The sequence below is a fragment of the Maylandia zebra genome, linkage group LG20 (assembly GCF_041146795.1).
Source record: "Maylandia zebra isolate NMK-2024a linkage group LG20, Mzebra_GT3a, whole genome shotgun sequence".
Lineage (NCBI taxonomy): Eukaryota > Metazoa > Chordata > Actinopteri > Cichliformes > Cichlidae > Maylandia > Maylandia zebra.
In genome coordinates this window covers 36774197-36792002 of record NC_135186.1, presented here as the reverse complement: position 1 = coordinate 36792002, position 17806 = coordinate 36774197, and positions in this window count along the sequence as shown.

Genomic DNA, 17806 nt, shown 5'->3' with positions numbered 1-17806 from the left:
TCTGCCATCCTGCTACCGTTGGTGGTAACTCGGACTTCCTTGTGTTCGTTATTCATGCTCCCCTGTTTTTGGATTAACGTTTTTCCATCTCCAGTTGTCTCCAGAGCGATCTCCTGTCGCGCTTATCGGTCTACCTGCAGACAAACGATTTCACACTCACCTGCTGCTCAGCCTGCCCTCCTAACCGTCGTGTCAACTGTGGATATATCTCCCCTCTGGACCCCTCGGAACCTGGATCCATCTCACCTGCATACTCCTCCCCTGGACACTCTCACAGCTACCCCTCCTATGCCAGTCGGCCTGCATCTACAGGTAAGGACATACCATCCACAAGTACTACTGAACTCAACCCACTCACTTGTTTCCCAGTCCAGTGATACTTCTCTCCTCTGTTGCAGAAGTTCCTGCCTGTGCTCTCCTTGTGTTTCACGTGCCCGAACCTTTCTCCATCCTAAACCTACACATACAGTATTTAAGGTTTGACTCTTAGTAGAAAGACTTTGCTTGCAAAATTTTGAACATAGTAATAAATCTGGTCGATTTCTGGCTAACTAGTTAAAAGGAAAAAACAACAGTATGTGCTGTTAAAGACGTGTCTGGGAACACAATATATGACCATGAAACACTAAACAACACTTTTAAGGGATTTTTTAAAATATAAAACTTTATATTCACCACAGATAAATCTAAAAACAAAACTGGCAAGCTTCATGACATAATTCTTCCGAAATTACCCCCCCCCCCCAAAAAAAAGACCTTACATCACCTACCACTGCAGCCCTCCAACCTCATTTTAAAAACGTATAGAGGTGAACCAATGGTCAGTTTTGGAACTGCCATTATACGTGGTGTTCTCTGGTTGGTCAGTTGTGAATGGAAAAAATAAAACTTGATTGGGCTGCAGTCCGAAGGCTGCACAGTGAAGATGTAAGCCTGACAGTCGTTTACCTGAAAGTAAAAGCAAGATCTGCTCCTTATGCTATTAAGCCAAAGGTCGACAATGAATTACAGACTTTGTTGAGGGTGGTGTACTGGAATGAGTCAGCCAGAGTGAGTGGGCCACTTCTATAGTACCTGTAATGAAACAAGATGATGCAGTGACAGTCTACGGGGATTTCAAAGTCAATGTACACCCAGTGTTGGAGTTAGAACAATACCCAGTACTGCACATCGATGATTTGTTTGCAAGTTTGGCTGGAGAGAAAGAAATTCATCAAAACTGATCCCAGTCAGGCATACCTGCAAATGTGTGTTGATGAGAACACGAGAACTATTGACACCAGTGACTCACAGGAGCCTCCACAGACACTGTAGACTAGCCCCAGCTATTCTTTTCTGCACCATCAAAAGTCAAAGCAGTGATGGACTCGCCTGCTCCACAAAATGTGAGTCAACTGTGCAAATATCTGGGACTTCTCAAGTATTATGGAAGGTTTATTCAATATCCTCTTCATCAACGTGAGGACAATGACAAGACATGGGAATGGACAGAGCAGTGTTTAAGCATTGAAAGAGACAAAGACTGCATGGTTAGGGACTGATGCTTTAATGCATTTCGATCCTATGCAACTAGCTTGTGATGCGTCGCCATACAGTGCAGGCGTAGTCATATCTCACATTAGGGCATTTCACAATAAAGCTCAAGATCCTGTTGAGATGTTTCAAAATAAACTGAAATGATGATGTTATACATTATTCTCAAACATCAAATTTCAGAATATGCATCAAACAAATTACCTCAAATAAAAGTTACTATAAATGGTGCTTACAGTCACCACGTGGATGAAGGCACAGAGAATACCAGCATGGCCAGTGAAGATGAGCCAGAACCAGCTAGCTCCATCAGAAGGACCAGTCAAAACAAATCGAGGACCTTCATACTAAACGAGGGGCTCCCTCTGTAGCAAGGACGTGGTTTGGTTATGAAAAGTCTGACACTGACCATAAAGCTGTACTATGCAAATTATCCCGCAAACTCGTCCCCACCACAGACTCAGACAAACCTCTTCAACCACCTATGCAGGAATCAGGTGAAAGAGTATGGAGAGAGTTTACGGGTGAGAAGCAAAAAAGAGCCGTCAGGTGCTAAAAATAAAGACTCAAACGTTAGAACAGGCCGTGTGATGCTCACAAAGAAAACGGCGGCCGTTACAACTTATGTCTAAAAATGTATCATTTCATGCATTGGTCAAAAACTCGAATCCAGGTACACGACGCCCAGCTGATTCACACAAGACTAGTTGTCCGAGATTCACAGGATTGACACAAATGCACTATTTTGCGATACATATCGTTATCAGGGCGAGAAATGTCTCATATCGGGATATGAGATTTTGGTCATATCGCACAGCCCCGTCTCACACCACGCTAAATGGGGAAGGACCGTGCCATGAATTATTACTGTATATAGAATACACGGACTTGCTTCTCAGGCAGAATGTGGAAGAACAGAATCAGCCCTCCATTCCTCCTACTTTATATAATTTATAAATATATTATTAAAAAAGAAGAAGCTTCTCGGATGAGAGGTGAAACGTCTTCAAGCAACTTAAACAAGTCCAGACGCTTTTCTTTGCAAGCTCCTTTGACTACGATGACCTGGATGACTGAGAATCTTCACAGACATTATTAAAAAATATAGATTTATAATAGAAACCCAAACATTTCACACATAGGTGCATTTATAGACTGTCAGACAGTTGCTGTGAAAGAGTGAGGGATGTGCTGTTCTCCCAGAGTGAATGGAAACGTGAAGGAGAGGAAGGACCACCTGCTTCAGGTCAGTACATTCAAGGCCATTATTAGCAGTTATCACTCCCACGAGTAAAAGGCCTAAAATCCCACCCTTATGGGTGCAATGTAGGGTGACAGTTTAATATGTGCTTTTGCTGATAGTTGTTCCTGCTGTAATTTAATTGATCAAATATGAAATCTAATCAGAGCTAACAAAGTGCCTGTGTGACAAAAGTGGAGCAGACAAAAAGACAGAAACAAAAGTTTTAAATTTTATTATATTTTATTATACATGAACAACCAAAATAAGTCATTTTTGAGTAACTAATTTGAAAATGAAAATGTTGAAATTATGCAAACTGAAGTGAAATATGTTCAATAAATATGATTATGTGATAAAGTAGCTTTTGCTCCAGAGAAAAGGAGAGGGCGGTTAGTTATAGTGAAGTTATAGCTCGAATCAGGTGACTGCACAGCACAGTGGGTGATTGTTAAAAGTGTGTGAAGTCTTCTTTCTCCAACCTGCTGTGGATTACAAATTGAGTTTACTATCTTTGAGGCAATCAGTAGTGTTTTACATTTTTCCAATTTTTGGAAGAGCACAGAGGAGCAGCGGTTTAAGTTCCCTGATGTTGTTGTCTTCAACTTTCATTAACCAGATATATGAACTGACAAGCGACAACAATGGAAAAACAAAGAGCTGCATTGTTGTGAATTTTAGCACTACGGTTAGCATTTACAGGATATTGTTTTTGATGATATTATACAAAGGACCCTGTTTCTGCAATGCCCTTTGTTTTAAAACTTCATCTCCTCTTCTTATAACCCCACGGGCATTTCCTTTGGCCTGCTGGTCTGGAAAATCCAACAGTTCATCTATATGTAAACAAGGCACTTAAACTGGGATAGTGCATTCCTTGAGTGCATTCCTCAGTGTACCTCAAGCTTGCAGCCTGCTAAAGAACACACACAATTGATTATGTGCCTTTAGGTATATATGGTTAAACATTTCCTAATGCAAATAACTACATGCAGTATTCTACCATGTGCAAACTTATATCACTAAAGGATTCTAAATGTTTAGTGTTTAATGGACCTGTATGATAATATTAGACTGAAGATTCTGTAACTTAACAAAGCTCTTTATGTTAACCGTTATTTTCTTTTGCCTTGTCAACTCAAGATTTATGGTGTATACTAAGGTTGGAGGAAAAACACCAACAAATCACTCTTTACCTTGCAGAAAATGTTTATGTGAAGACCATCTGGTTTTTGTGTCAGAACTCAGGATGTAGGAGATCTCGGTAAAGATTTATTGTTTTTGTGAGTGCTTTTTTTATTGCCCTTGCTGAACAAAGGAATTTAACTGTCAGGACACCACCCCACCCAGTGGACAGGGTCTGAACTGAAACTTATTGCCTGCCTATAAAAACTGTTGCACAGAAAATAAACTTTGAGTCAGTTTGGAATGACACCTAGAACAGTCTCCGCGTCTTCTTGTTCTTCCAAACTGCTCCCGGTACTCCAGCCGGTACCGTGATTAACCGTTGATCATGCATGAGAATATTTTAATTTTGTTATATGTTAAAGGATGAACTCTGCTTATCGCTGCCCATGTCTCGAAGGAAACCCGATCCACGGACGGAGATTTCTTTCATGCATAAAGACATTATACTCTATTATATGTAAGTACAGTGTACATATGTCAAAAAGAACCCAACATTACGTTACTAATTTTGCCAAAAAATTCAACAACTTCCTGTTGAGTTGTGAAATAAACAGAATTAAAGAAACAGCACACATTAGCATTAACCAAGATTATCCAAGATTCCAAAAATAATAAGACAAACTGCAGAATCTTCTCTTACTTTTAACCCTCTCAGGCTCAAATTAAACTTTTTGTTGCTAATGCACAACCAAGTCCTGCAGTGAGTAAAAAACCTCATAAAATATGTATGTGGGGTAATCAGGTTGTTAGTTTTTAACTGTTGCAAATCGGTGACGCCTGCCTCGAGAGGGTTAAAGGACACATATCGTTTGTTAAAGCTGACTTTCTACCAACATTTAACACTCATCATTTTTGTTTTTCTTCTTCTTCGTCTCCTCCTCATGGAAAACTTCTCCGTCTGACTGCTTCCTCCAGCTCACTGTGATGTCTCCATTCACTCCCTGGTCCTTCAGCTTCTTTTTGAGCTGAAACAAAGACGGAAAAAACGTTTGTCTAAGAGTTCGATTACAGCTCTTAATGAACTGTCAAACAACTCAGGGTTCAAAGGTGAAATGTTAACACAGTACTGTGCAAATGTTTCAAGCAGATGTGAAAAAATGCTGTAAACATTTTTTACAGAGCTTTCAGAAATGTAAATGATTGTTTATTGGCCCCAAATGTGTACTGCAGCAGGACCACAACCCCAAACATCTTCCGCGTGAAGAAGAACAAGTAGTACTGAAAGTGATGGTACGACCCCACAGAGCCCTGATCTCAACATCATGCAGTTGGTCTGGGATTACATGACGAGACAGAAGGATGTGAGAAGCCTACATCCACAGAAGATCTGTGGTTAGTTCTCCAAGATGGAACGACCTACCAGCCAAGATCCTTCAAAAACTGTGATGTGATTTAGATTTCACCTTAGTTCATTCACTGCATTTTGTAGGGAACGTATTTAATTTTAAAGTAAGTTACAGGGCTTTCCCTGCCTTTCTGGAGGGCTTATATTTCACTATAAACGATCTAATATGCAAATACACATAATTATGTATTATTATAATAGTGATATTAAAAAATGCAAACATTGTGTTTTAAAGAAAATACATTATATTAGATTTACATTTACAAAATGACAAAATGCTGATTTTTACAGCAGCAACATTATTGTATCTCTGCACTTTAAGCATTTAATAAGATTTCTGCCTGCACAGAGTGGATAGTCAAACAAACTGATTCATCATAAATACATTATTGTATATTTATTGCTTTTTAAAATTCTCATCACTTTATTATTAAAGCGCTAGGAATAAATAAGAAGGGAAGGATTGTGGATCAGTATGGAAAGTATATCCAGTATTCTGCAGAAGGTATAAGATGTCACTGTATGTGTGTGTGTGTGTGTGTGTGTGTGTGTGTGTGTGTGTGTGTGTGTGTGTATAGATTTTCAAAATTATTATTCATGATATAACATTGTCCAGACATGCCCTGTAAAGACATGAGGAGGAGCTGTGAGGGTGGCTAAAGGCTGCGGATCCCTCAGCAGCTGGATTACAAAGTGCACAGGTAACAATAAGACCTGTACCAGCTGTTGCATTGTGGAGATATTTTATTATAAAAACAATGATCAACACAGTTGCAGTGTTTTGGTTCTATAACATTTTTCTATCATTACTTTATTATGGATTAGGTGCAAGAGTCGTTAAGTATGAATAATTAAATAACAGATTAATGCAATAGCAGACTGTGCCTTGTTCTTAGGTGGAGAGTGATAGATGAGATGAGGAGATGAAGGAGGAAGAGAGGCAAAGAGTGATTCACAGGCAGAGCCCCGTTTATGTCTTACAGTTTTGTTGTCTTATGGTTTAATCAGCTACCGTCTCTCCTATGGACTTCTTCATGTCTGCAGTCTCAGATCAGCACAGTCCTGCCCTCCAGCTCTATCAGCAGCAGGAGCAGCAGCAACGTTGTAGCCAACAGGCAGACATAGTCTGTTTGCTCTGCATTGTCCCCGCCCGATGACAGTGATATAACATGATGCGATTCCATACTAGATTCTAGATGAATGTGTGTTGTTGTTCAGCCTGGTTCTATGTGCCCATTTTTAACTTTAAGCACCTGCCCCATCAAACATCTCTGCACAGCCCTGGTCCTATGCACCACTCTTCATGGTTAGAACATGCTTAAAATAAACTGCAGAAAAAATTGAAATATCATACTTCTCTCAAGCATCTCTTTTTTTCCCCACATCCCATTTTCAGAGCCCATGAAAACATCAAAGTAGGAAGAATGAAACATGTGTACGCCTTCAAGTTTGCTGATACTGGAAACTTAGGACTCTACCTCTGTTTTCAGTATGATTTGTGAAAATGTCCCCCACATTAAATACAGACAACTAATCCATCCATAAAACATCTGTTACAGATATGATTACCTGCTGCAGCATCTCATCCTGCACCGCAGAGTCCTGCAGACCGAGAGACGGGCTTTTCTCCAGCCTCACTTTCACCACATGTTTTGAAACAAGTGGCACAACTTCCTTCTGCTTTTCCTCTTCAACAAACAAAAAGCAGATTTATCAGTGACATGGACGATAATTGTTCGGATATTAATGTGAGACCTTTTGAAGTTGGCTGTTAGTTGCAGAGAAAGCTTAGTGTAACTTAGCATGAACCTCACAACAACACAAACAAACCCATCTTCTCACTTTCTTAAGAATAAGTCACTTTTTGTTAGTGCAGCGGGTTTTGTTATATCAGCAACTCCAATCAAAGTAAACCTGGAGGGTACCTGAGCCATTGTAGCAAATAAATCCTCTCTGAAAGTCACATGTATAGGATTCCCATTTTCCAGCAGCTCCAAAGTATAGTGCTGCACAATTATACGACACGACACTGCTAGGCTGGTTCACATTCCAGTATGTAAATGAGGTTTTACTTCCATCAGTCCACATCCAGCCTCTGAAAAGGCCGATCCAGACCTTTTGTCCTGCAGGTATCAGCTCCTTTATCTTCTGGTTCTCTGACATGTTCCTCACACTGGCCAGGTCTGTGTAATGAGCTCTGCAGAAGCTCCGGGCCTCCGTCCATGTCATGGGATTGTTGATTAAGATAAAAGTCACATTAGCCCCTGAAACAGATCAAAGTGAAGTGCCATATAATATCATAAAATATTTTTGCAATACATTAATATGTAAAAAACAAACAAAACAAAAAGCATTACAGTCTAAATAAATCATATTAAGTGGTTAAGGTCTCCCTCTAAATCTGGGACTCTCCACCATTTGACCTTAGAACTGAAGAAGCTTCTCGGATGAGAGGGGAAACGTCTTCAAGCAACTTAAGGAGGTCCAGACGCTTTTCTTTGCAAGCTCCTTTGAGCCATCATAATATTTTGCATCCACTTGTGTCAGTCCTCAGTCCTAGACAGGCTGCACTTAATTTCTTAAATCCACAAGTCACGTTTTATTGCTTACATTTCAACTCTCTGATCTTTAGTTATCAATATGAGCTGTATGAAAAGAGATAAAATTGTGCAGCAACAGGCATAACTCATAGATGAAGAGCTGAAACTGGTTTGTGTTGTGGTCTTTAAACTGTTTAAATCCTCACCTCTGACACTGGAGCAGACTGCCATAACATTTAGTTAACAAGGTACATCATTCCATTCTCCGGTACCGATCATCTGTCCACATTCTTCATTACCGTTCTGGTTGTTTGGGTCACCAGGTGCCCAATTTCTGAACTCAGCTTCACTGTTTTTGTAGACATCTGTGCCTGACATCGACCAGCTCCAAATCTTATTGTATAACCCAATCCAGCCATACTGCAAAGACAAATTTTAAAATGACTTCGTTAGCGTCCATAGCTAACATCTGTCTCGATCCCCCCCTCATATTGCATATTCATATTTTGTGGGGACATCAAATTGACATAATACTTTTCCTAGCCACTTACCCTAACCATCAAAAGTGAATGCCTAATGCTTACCCTAAACCTAACCATAGCCTAATTGTAGCCCTGACAATAAAACCATATTTTAAGTCTCAAAAATGCCCCACATGCATATTAAACTTCATATTTCTGGTCCCCACAAAGATATGAATACACACACACACACACACACACACACACAGTATATATATATATATATATATATATATATATATATATATATATATATATATATATATATATATATATATATACACATGCATGGAGGGTTTCACCCCAAGTCCAGCACCCTGAGGCTGTACGCTAAGCGGAAGGAAGGGGGCCGGGGACTGGTGAGTGTCAGCACCACAGTCCAGGATGAGACAAGGAACATCCAAGAATACATTGGGAAGATGTCCCCAACTGACCGAGTGCTCAGTGAATACCTCAGGCAGCAGAAACCCAAGAAAGAGGAGGGAGACGAGGAACCATCATGGAAGGACAGGCCCCTGCACGGTATGTACCACCGGCAGATAGAGGAGGTGGCTGATATCCAGAAATCCTACCAGTGGCTGGACAAAGCTGGACTGAAAGACAGCACAGAGGCACTAATCATGGCAGCACAAGAACAAGCTCTGAGTACAAGATCCATAGAGGCTGGGGTCTATCACACCAGGCAAGACCCCAAGTGCAGGCTGTGTAAAGATGCCCCAGAGACAATCCAGCACATAACAGCAGGGTGCAAGATGCTAGCAGGCAAGGCATACATGGAACGCCATAACCAAGTGGCCGGCATAGTGTACAGGAACATCTGTGCCGAGTATAACCTGGAAGTCCCGAGGTCAAAATGGGAGATGCCCCCAAGGGTGGTGGAGAATGACCGAGCTAAGATTCTGTGGGACTTCCAGATACAGACGGACAAAATGGTGGTGGCTAACCAACCGGACATAGTGGTGGTAGACAAACAGAAGAAGACGGCCGTAGTGATCGATGTAGCGGTTCCGAATGACAGCAATATCAGGAAGAAGGAACACGAGAAGCTGGAGAAATACCAAGGGCTCAGAGAAGAGCTCGAGAGGATGTGGAGGGTGAAGGTAACGGTGGTCCCCGTGGTAATCGGAGCACTAGGTGCGGTGACTCCCAAGCTAGGCGAGTGGCTCCAGCAGATCCCGGGAATAACATCGGAGATCTCTGTCCAGAAGAGCGCAGTCCTAGGAACAGCTAAGATACTACAGGACCCTCAAGCTCCCAGGCCTCTGGTAGAGGACCCGAGCTTGAAGGATAAACCGCCCGCAGGGGCGTGCTGGGTGTTTTTTATACGCCTTTGGAGTGGAGGATGGCAAGTTCGATTCCCGCCTGGGGTGTCTGTATCCAGCAGGGGTCCTAAGGCTAGGCCCCCCATGTAAAGCGAGCCTACCGCAGACATGAGCGAGACAGATAAATATGAAGGCATGCCTGGCTGGACATCGCCCTGATCAACCAGGTCTGCATCAGGTGTTGAGGAACCAGGGCACTCTGACGAGAAGTGGGCTACTGGAACAAGAAGGCATCATTGGGTAAGAGACAAAAACAGGGCGTTGTTGCAATGTTACTACGTAAGTAACCCTGGTGGAAGGGGCTACATGAATAGGATGAGGGACCTATGGATTCTTCAATACCCAACATCCACAATGACGGTGAAACAACTAGTAGCTCAGTGTTCCAACATTTAAAACAAGGTGCTGCTCTCACAGCTAGAGATTGATGAGTTACAACATAAATCTGTTCTTCATGCAACGAACCAAGGTGTAATCTCAGTGGCAGGGGAACAATATGAGAACAGCATCACCAAGGCTGGAGATGGAACAATACTGGAAGAGCATATGGGAGAAGGACGCAACCCATAACGGCAATGCTCAGTGGCTAGTGGATCTGAGGGCAGATCACAGAAACCTCCCTGAACAGCTTCCAGTAACCATCACAGTGGCAGATATCCAAGAAAGGGTTTCCAGTATGAAGAGTTGGACAGCACCAGGCCCCGACATGGTTCACGCCTACTGCCTGAGAAGCTGACTGCACTCCATGAGCGTCTGGCAGCACAAATGAACTAGCTGCTAGTTGACGAGAGACACCCGGAATGGCTAACCGAAGGTCGGACGGTCCTGATCCCCAAGGACCCCAAGAAGGGACCGGTCCCCTCCAACTACCGACCAATAACCTGCCTCAGCACCACGTGAAAGCTCCTGTCAGGCATCACAGCGGCTAAGATGAACAGGCACATGGCTCAATACATTAGTGGGGCACAGAAAGGGGCACACAACACCAGCTACTGGTAGACCGAACAATCAGCCGAGACTGCAAGACCAGACTGACCAACCTGTGCACTGCCTGGATTGATTACAAGAAGGCCTATGACTCAGTGCCCCACACATGGATCCAGGAATGCCTAGAACTATATAAGATCAACAGGATGCTAAGAGTATTCATCAGGAACTCAATGGAGATGTGGCGGGAACACTAGAGGCCAACTTCAAGCCATAGCACAAGTCACCATCAAGTGTGGAATCTACCAAGGAGATGCTCTGTCCCCACTGCTGTTCTGCATAGGCCTCAACCCCCTCAGTGAGATCATAGACAAGACTGGCTACGGATACCGACTACGGAGTGGAGCAGTTGTCAGCCACCTCCTGTACATGGATGACATCAAGCTGTATGCCAAGATTGAACGAGGCATCGATTAAATCTTGATGCACCAGGATATACAGCAATGACATCGGAATGTCATTCGGACTGGAGAAGTGTAGTCGGATGGTAACAAAGAGAGGGAAGGTAGCCAGAACTGAGGAGATCGAACTACCAGACGGCAACATTGCAGACATAGAGGACAGTTACAAGTACCTGGGGATCCCGCAGGCGAATGGGAACCATGAAGAGGTCGCTAGGAAAGCTGCAACCACCAAGTACCTGCAGAGGGTCAGGCAAGTCCTGAGGAGTCAGCTACACGGTAAGAACAAGATCCGGGCTATCAACACCTACGCCCTGCCCGTGATCAGGTACCCGGCTGGGATAATAAGCTGGCCAAAGGAGGAGATAGAAGCCACGGACATCAAGACAAGAAAGGTCCTGACCATGCATGGAGGGTTTCACTCCAAGTCCAGCACCCTGAGGCTGTACGCTAAGCGGAAAGAAGGAGGCCGGGGGGTGGTGAGTGTCAGCACCACAGTCCAGGAAGAGACAACGAACATCCACGAATACATCACGAATAAGGCCCCAACTGACAGCGTGCTCAGTGAATACCTCAGGCAGCAGAAACCCAAGAAAGTGGAGGAAGGCGAGGAACCATCATGGAAGGACAGGCCCTTGCACGGTATGTACCACTGGCAGATAGGAGAGGTGGCTGATATCCAGAAATCCTACCAGTGGCTGGACAAAGCTGGACTGAAAGACAGCATGGAGGCACTAATCATAGCAGTACAGGAACAAGCTCTGATCCATAGATGCTGGGGTCTATCACACCAGGCAAGACCCCAGGTGCAGGCTGTGTAAAGATGCCCCTGAGACAATCCAGCACATAACAGCAGGGTGCAAGATGCTAGCAGGCAGGGCATACATGGAACGCCATAACCAAATGGCCGGCATAGTGTACAGGAACATCTGTGCCGAGTAAAACCTGGAAGTCCCGAGGTCAAGTGGGAGATGCCCCCAAGGGTGGTGGAGAATGACCAAGCTAAGATCCTGTGGGACTTCCAGATACAGACGGACAAAATGGTGGTGGCTAACCAACCGGATATAGTGGTGGTAGACAAACAGAAGAAGACGGCCGTAGTGATCAATGTAGCGGTTCCCAATGACAGCAACATCAGGAAGAAGGAACTCGAGAAATACCAAGGGCTCAGAGAAGAGCTCGAGAAGATGTGGAGGGTGAAGGTGATGGTGGTCCCCGTGGTAATCGGAGCACTCGTTGCAGTGACTCCCAAACTAGGCGAGTGGCTCCAGCAGATCCCGGGAATAACATCGGAGATCTCTGTCCAGAAGAGCGCAGTCCTAGGAACAGCTAAGATACTGCGCAGGACCCTCAAGCTCCCAGGCCTCTGGTAGAGGACCCGAGCTTGAGGGATACATATTAGTGCTGTCAATAGATTAAAAAAATTAACTAATTATTCTCACAATTTTCTGTAATTAATCACGATTAATCGCAATTACTTGATCAAGAGGCTGGTTGCAATTACATTTTTTCAACTTTAAACTCAAAGAATGTTAAATGCTTAAATTCAAAGAAAATTTGAATAGCTTTCTTCAATCTTTTAGCACAGGTTCTCTCCTGTGAAATACAAAAAAAAAAACTATATAATAATAGGTAAGTATACACTAATATATAATATATATATTAGTGCTGCCCAACAATTAAAATGTTTAATCAGATTTATCACAGGGTTACTTTGGATTAATTTGTATTAATAACTATAAAATATTATCCATCCATCCATCCATCCATCCATCCATCCATCCATCCATCCATCCATCCATCCATCCATCTTCATCCGCTTTATCCAAGGCCGGGTCGCAGCAGCCTAAGCAAAGAGGCCCAGACCTCCCTCTCCCCAGCCACCTCCTCCAGCTTATACAGGGGAACACCAAGGCGTTCCCAGGCCAGCCGAGAGATATAATCTCTCCAGCGTGTCCTGGGTCTGCCCCGGGGCCTCCTCCCGGTGGGACATGCCTGGAACACCTCACCCAGGAGGCGCCCAGGGGGCATCCTTGTCAGATGCCCGAACCACCTCAGCTGGCTCCTTTCAATGTGGAGCATCAGCGGCTCTACTCTGAGCCCCTCCCGGATGGCCGAACTTCTCACCCTATCTCTAAGGGAGAGACCAGCCACCCTTCGGAGGAAGCCCATTTCTGCCGCTTGTATCCGCGATCTCGTTCTTTCGGTCACTACCCACAGCTCGTGGCCATAGGTGAGGATAGGGACGTAGATCGACCGGTAAATTGAGAACTTCGCTTTTACACTCAGCTCCCTCTTCACCATGACGGACCGGTGCAGCGTCCGCATTACTGCAGCTGCAGCCCCAATCCGTCTGTCGATGTCCGGCTCCCTTCTCCCATCACTCGCGAACAAGACCCCGAGATACTTGATGATAGGTTTTGTATTGTTGATTGTCATTTATGCTTAGAAACATTTACTCATATATGCTTAGAAGTATATAATCATTTGTAGATTGAAAGAATGTTTCATCCTAAGAGGTCTGTAACAACTCTGTGTAGCATGAAGGGGGGGGGTGAGTTCACTCCCCTACAGAGGAGAGATCGTATCTTCCTTTGCTGATTTATGGTATAGCAAACACACGTATATCTGTTTAAGTATAAGAGCCTTTTGTTTAGATAAATCTGCTAGACTTCTAGGCGCCAGCCTTGGGGAGGCTTCACAGGGTCACATCTTGACCTCACACACACACACACACACCTACATACACACACACACACACCTACACACACACACCTACATACACACACACCTACACACACACACATACACACACACACACACACACCCACATACACAGGCAAGGTACTCTTTGTGTGAATGTAGACGTCATATGTTAATGAACCTATGCATATTCATGTAACCTCAATAAAAGGACAGTGGTACGGGAGAACGGACGAGAGCAACTGGGGTCAAGCGAAGGGACGGCGCTTTGTCCGGTTCTCTCCCGTATACGAGTAACATGAAGAAGCTTGCCTATTTGTGTCTTGCTTTGCGGTGTAATTATATTGTCTTCAACGTTCCAGTGAATAGGTTTATGCTACAAACCTATCACTTGAACTCCTCCACTTGGGGCAGGAACTCATCCCCGACCCGGAGTGGGCACTCCACCCTTTTCCGGCTGAGAACCATGGCCTCAGATTTGGAGGTGCTGATCCTCATTCCCGCTGCTTCACACTCGGCTGTGAACCGCTCCAGTGCGAGCTGGAGGCCCTCACCCGATGAAGCCAACAGAACCACATCATCTGCAAAAATCAGAGATGAGATTCTGAGGCCACCAAAGCGAAAGCCCTCCGCCACTTGGCTGCGCTTAGAAATCCTGTCCATATAAATTATGAACAGAACCGGAGACAAAGGGCAGCCCTGGCGGAGCCCATCACCCACCGGGAATGAGTCCAACTTATTGCCGGCAATGCGAACCAAGCTCTTGCAACGGTTGTATAGGAATCGAATGGCCCGTAGCAATGGGCCATTGGACTGGGGCCTCTGCTAGATGTTCCCAGCACACCCTCACTACGGGTTCAGGTACACCGGGTCTGTCCAGCGTCCTCCCCCGCCACCTGATCCAACTCACCACCAGGTGGTGATCAGTTGACAGGTCCGCCCCTCTCTTTACCCGAGTGTCCAGAACATATGGTCGCAGGTCTGGTAATACGATTACAAAATCGATCATTGACCTACGGCCTAGAGCGTCCTGGTGCCACGTGCACTTATGGACACTCCAATGTTCGAACAAGGTGTTCGTTATGGCCAAACTGTGATTAGCACAGAAGTCCAATAACAAAGCACTGCTCAGGTTCAGATCAGGGAGGCCGTTCCTCCCAATCACGCCCCTCCAGGTCTCGCTGTCGTTACCCACGTGAGCATTGAAGTCTCCCAGCAGGACAACAGAGTCTCCAGGTGGAGCACCTTCCAGCACCCCCCCCCCCCCCCCCTCCCCAGGGACTCTAAGAAGGCTGGGTACTCCGAACTGCCACTCGGCGCATAAGCGGAGATGACAGTCAGATACCGTTCCCCGACCTAAGGTGCAGGAACAAACCCTCTCGTCCACCGGGAAAAACCCCAACGTACCGGCAGCAAGCCGAGGGGATATTAGAATACCCACCCCAGCCCGCCGCCTCTCACCAGGTGCAACTCCAGACTGAGACAGAGTCCAGCCCCTCTCCAGAAGACTGGTTCCAGAGCCCAAGCCATGCGTAGAGGAGAGCCCGACTATATCTAGCCGGTAACCCTCAACCTCACGCACTAACTCAGGCTCCTTCCCCACCAGAGAGGTGACATTCCATGTCCCTATTGCCAGTCTTGGCAGCCAGGGGTCAGTCCGCCAGGGCCTCCGCTCCTGGCCGCCACCCGGTACACAATGCACCCGACCCCTATGGTGCCTCCTGCGGGTGGTGGGCCTGCGGGAGGATGGGCCCATATCTCCTCTTCGGGCTGTGCCCAGCCGGGCCCCATGGACTAAGGCCCGGCCACCAGACGCTCACCCTCGGGCACCCTCCCTGGGCCTGGCTCCAGGGCGGGGCCCCGGTAACCCTATCCCGGGCAGGGTAAACTGTTCCCTCGATGTTCTTTTCATAAGGGTTTTCTGAATCGCTCTTTGTCTGGTCCCTCACCCAGGACCAATTTGCAATGGGAGACCCTACCAGGGGGCAAAAGCCCCCAGACAACATAGCCCCTGGATCCCTGGGACACACAAACCCCTCCACCACGATAAGGTAGCGATTCAAGGAGGAATAAAAGTGAATAATATTAAATATTATTCACTTTTATTCTATATTAATCGCATTTCATTTTGCATGAGCAAACAGACTCTAGATAAAAGGGAAAAATATACGAACTTAACATGTTTATTGAACATCTTGAACATTCATGTTAACAAAAAACTCTGTAAACATTTATCCAATCTCTCTGTCACTCTTGGGGAGGCACTTCAAGTCCTTGAAACAAGGAACCAAAGCTATATAAAGCGCGTGTTCTCAATGGTATTAACAGGTCTGCAGTTTGTTGCAATCCACTTGGCATTGTGTCAGTCAATATGTCCGAGGCAGACTTACTGAGTCCCCGATGTTCCGTGAGTGGTTTGTCTCAAGCTGGGTGACGCGTTAGCCAAAGTGCTAGCAGCATCCCCGACTATCGTATGCTTCTCATCAATGTGATATTTAAAGCTGGAAGTGCTTCAGTGAAAAGGAAACTCCTTCTTCCACAAGGTGCATAATACTTTATATCGGTCGACTGTTCCGTCTTGTTATTTTTTTAATACTCAAATTTCCCATCGAGAGGACCGATGTGTGTTTATCATCTTCCAAATTGAGTTGATTGGTTCAGCTGCCTGTCACTACAAGATCAGCTGCCCATTTGCGCATGTGCGAAGGTAACTCTACTTGGACAAACGAAATGCGTTGACAGAAATATTTCAGGGATTTTGAGTAATTCTGCACTCCAGATGCGTTAATAATTTTAATCGCGTTGACCATGATGTGGGATTAATTTACTTTTACGCGTTAATTTTGACAGCGCACGCACACATACACGTACGTGTGTGTGTGTGTGTGTATAAAAACTCTAACAGAACTTACAAAGTTGAGATGATTGTTTGCGACTGCTCTGTCATTCAGGGTCTTCACATCCTCTGTGCTGCTAATAATAGCCAGGTCTGTGTATTTCTCTCTACAGTAACGCTGTGCTTCAGTCCAGTTCTTTTTAGAAGCAATGATATGGTACTGACGTTGAGCATTCAAGGTGATGGCACACAGCCCTGCAGTGACAGATGTAGAAATGAATTATATTTGAGATAAAACTTTGTAAATATACAACACAGCAACAATGCATTATTTCTTCTGCACTGAGGAAAGAAACAAAAACACTTCTCTTTACAGTAATGATGTTTGAAGTCTCACTGCTGTATACACATCATAAAGACAGCACATAGATCAAATTATTAAAGGTTAATTTAATAATTTCTAGAGAAAACTTACCTGATGTAGCTATAATGTACAGAAGAACTTTGTCCATCATTGTGCATCGGTTCTCACCTTCAGTTTGTGACTGTTGATGAAATGGATTTTAACTGTTCACACCTTAATGCAAAGTATTTATGCAAACTTTTTTTTCATAGAAGGTATAAATCATCAGGCAGGAGTCAAGTCAAAACAAGGGACTACTGTTGTAAATAATATAGACCAGTATAACATGCAGCAAATTGCCATCAGTGACAAAACAACCTTTCCCACCTCCACCTCACTTCTTCAAATAAAAAATGGGGACAAACAGACACAATCAGCAGCGGTGTGGCCAAGATGTATATGTCAGTTACTTAGAGACCCAACTGTATACATACATATCCTGTTCCTGATTGGGAGACAGAGCATGCTGCATGTTTTCTATTTATAACACAATTTCTCGTTTCTAAAGTTTAAAAGAAATTTGAAGCAACTGTTGCCTTGCTTTCTATCCTCACGTTACACATGGCAGTGAGACAGGTGTCTCTTTGTGCTACTGACAGAATGAAACTGTGTAGCTGATCAGGACTCACACAACATGAATGCAAACCAGTAGGTCTGGAGCTGCCTAGCTGCTATCTCATTCACAGAACTGTTAGCAAATTTTACTCTAATTTGACTGTTACTCTGTCAGTGTCAGCAACATCCTGTGACAGATAAAGAGGTACATACTTGAAAAGTATCAATCAAA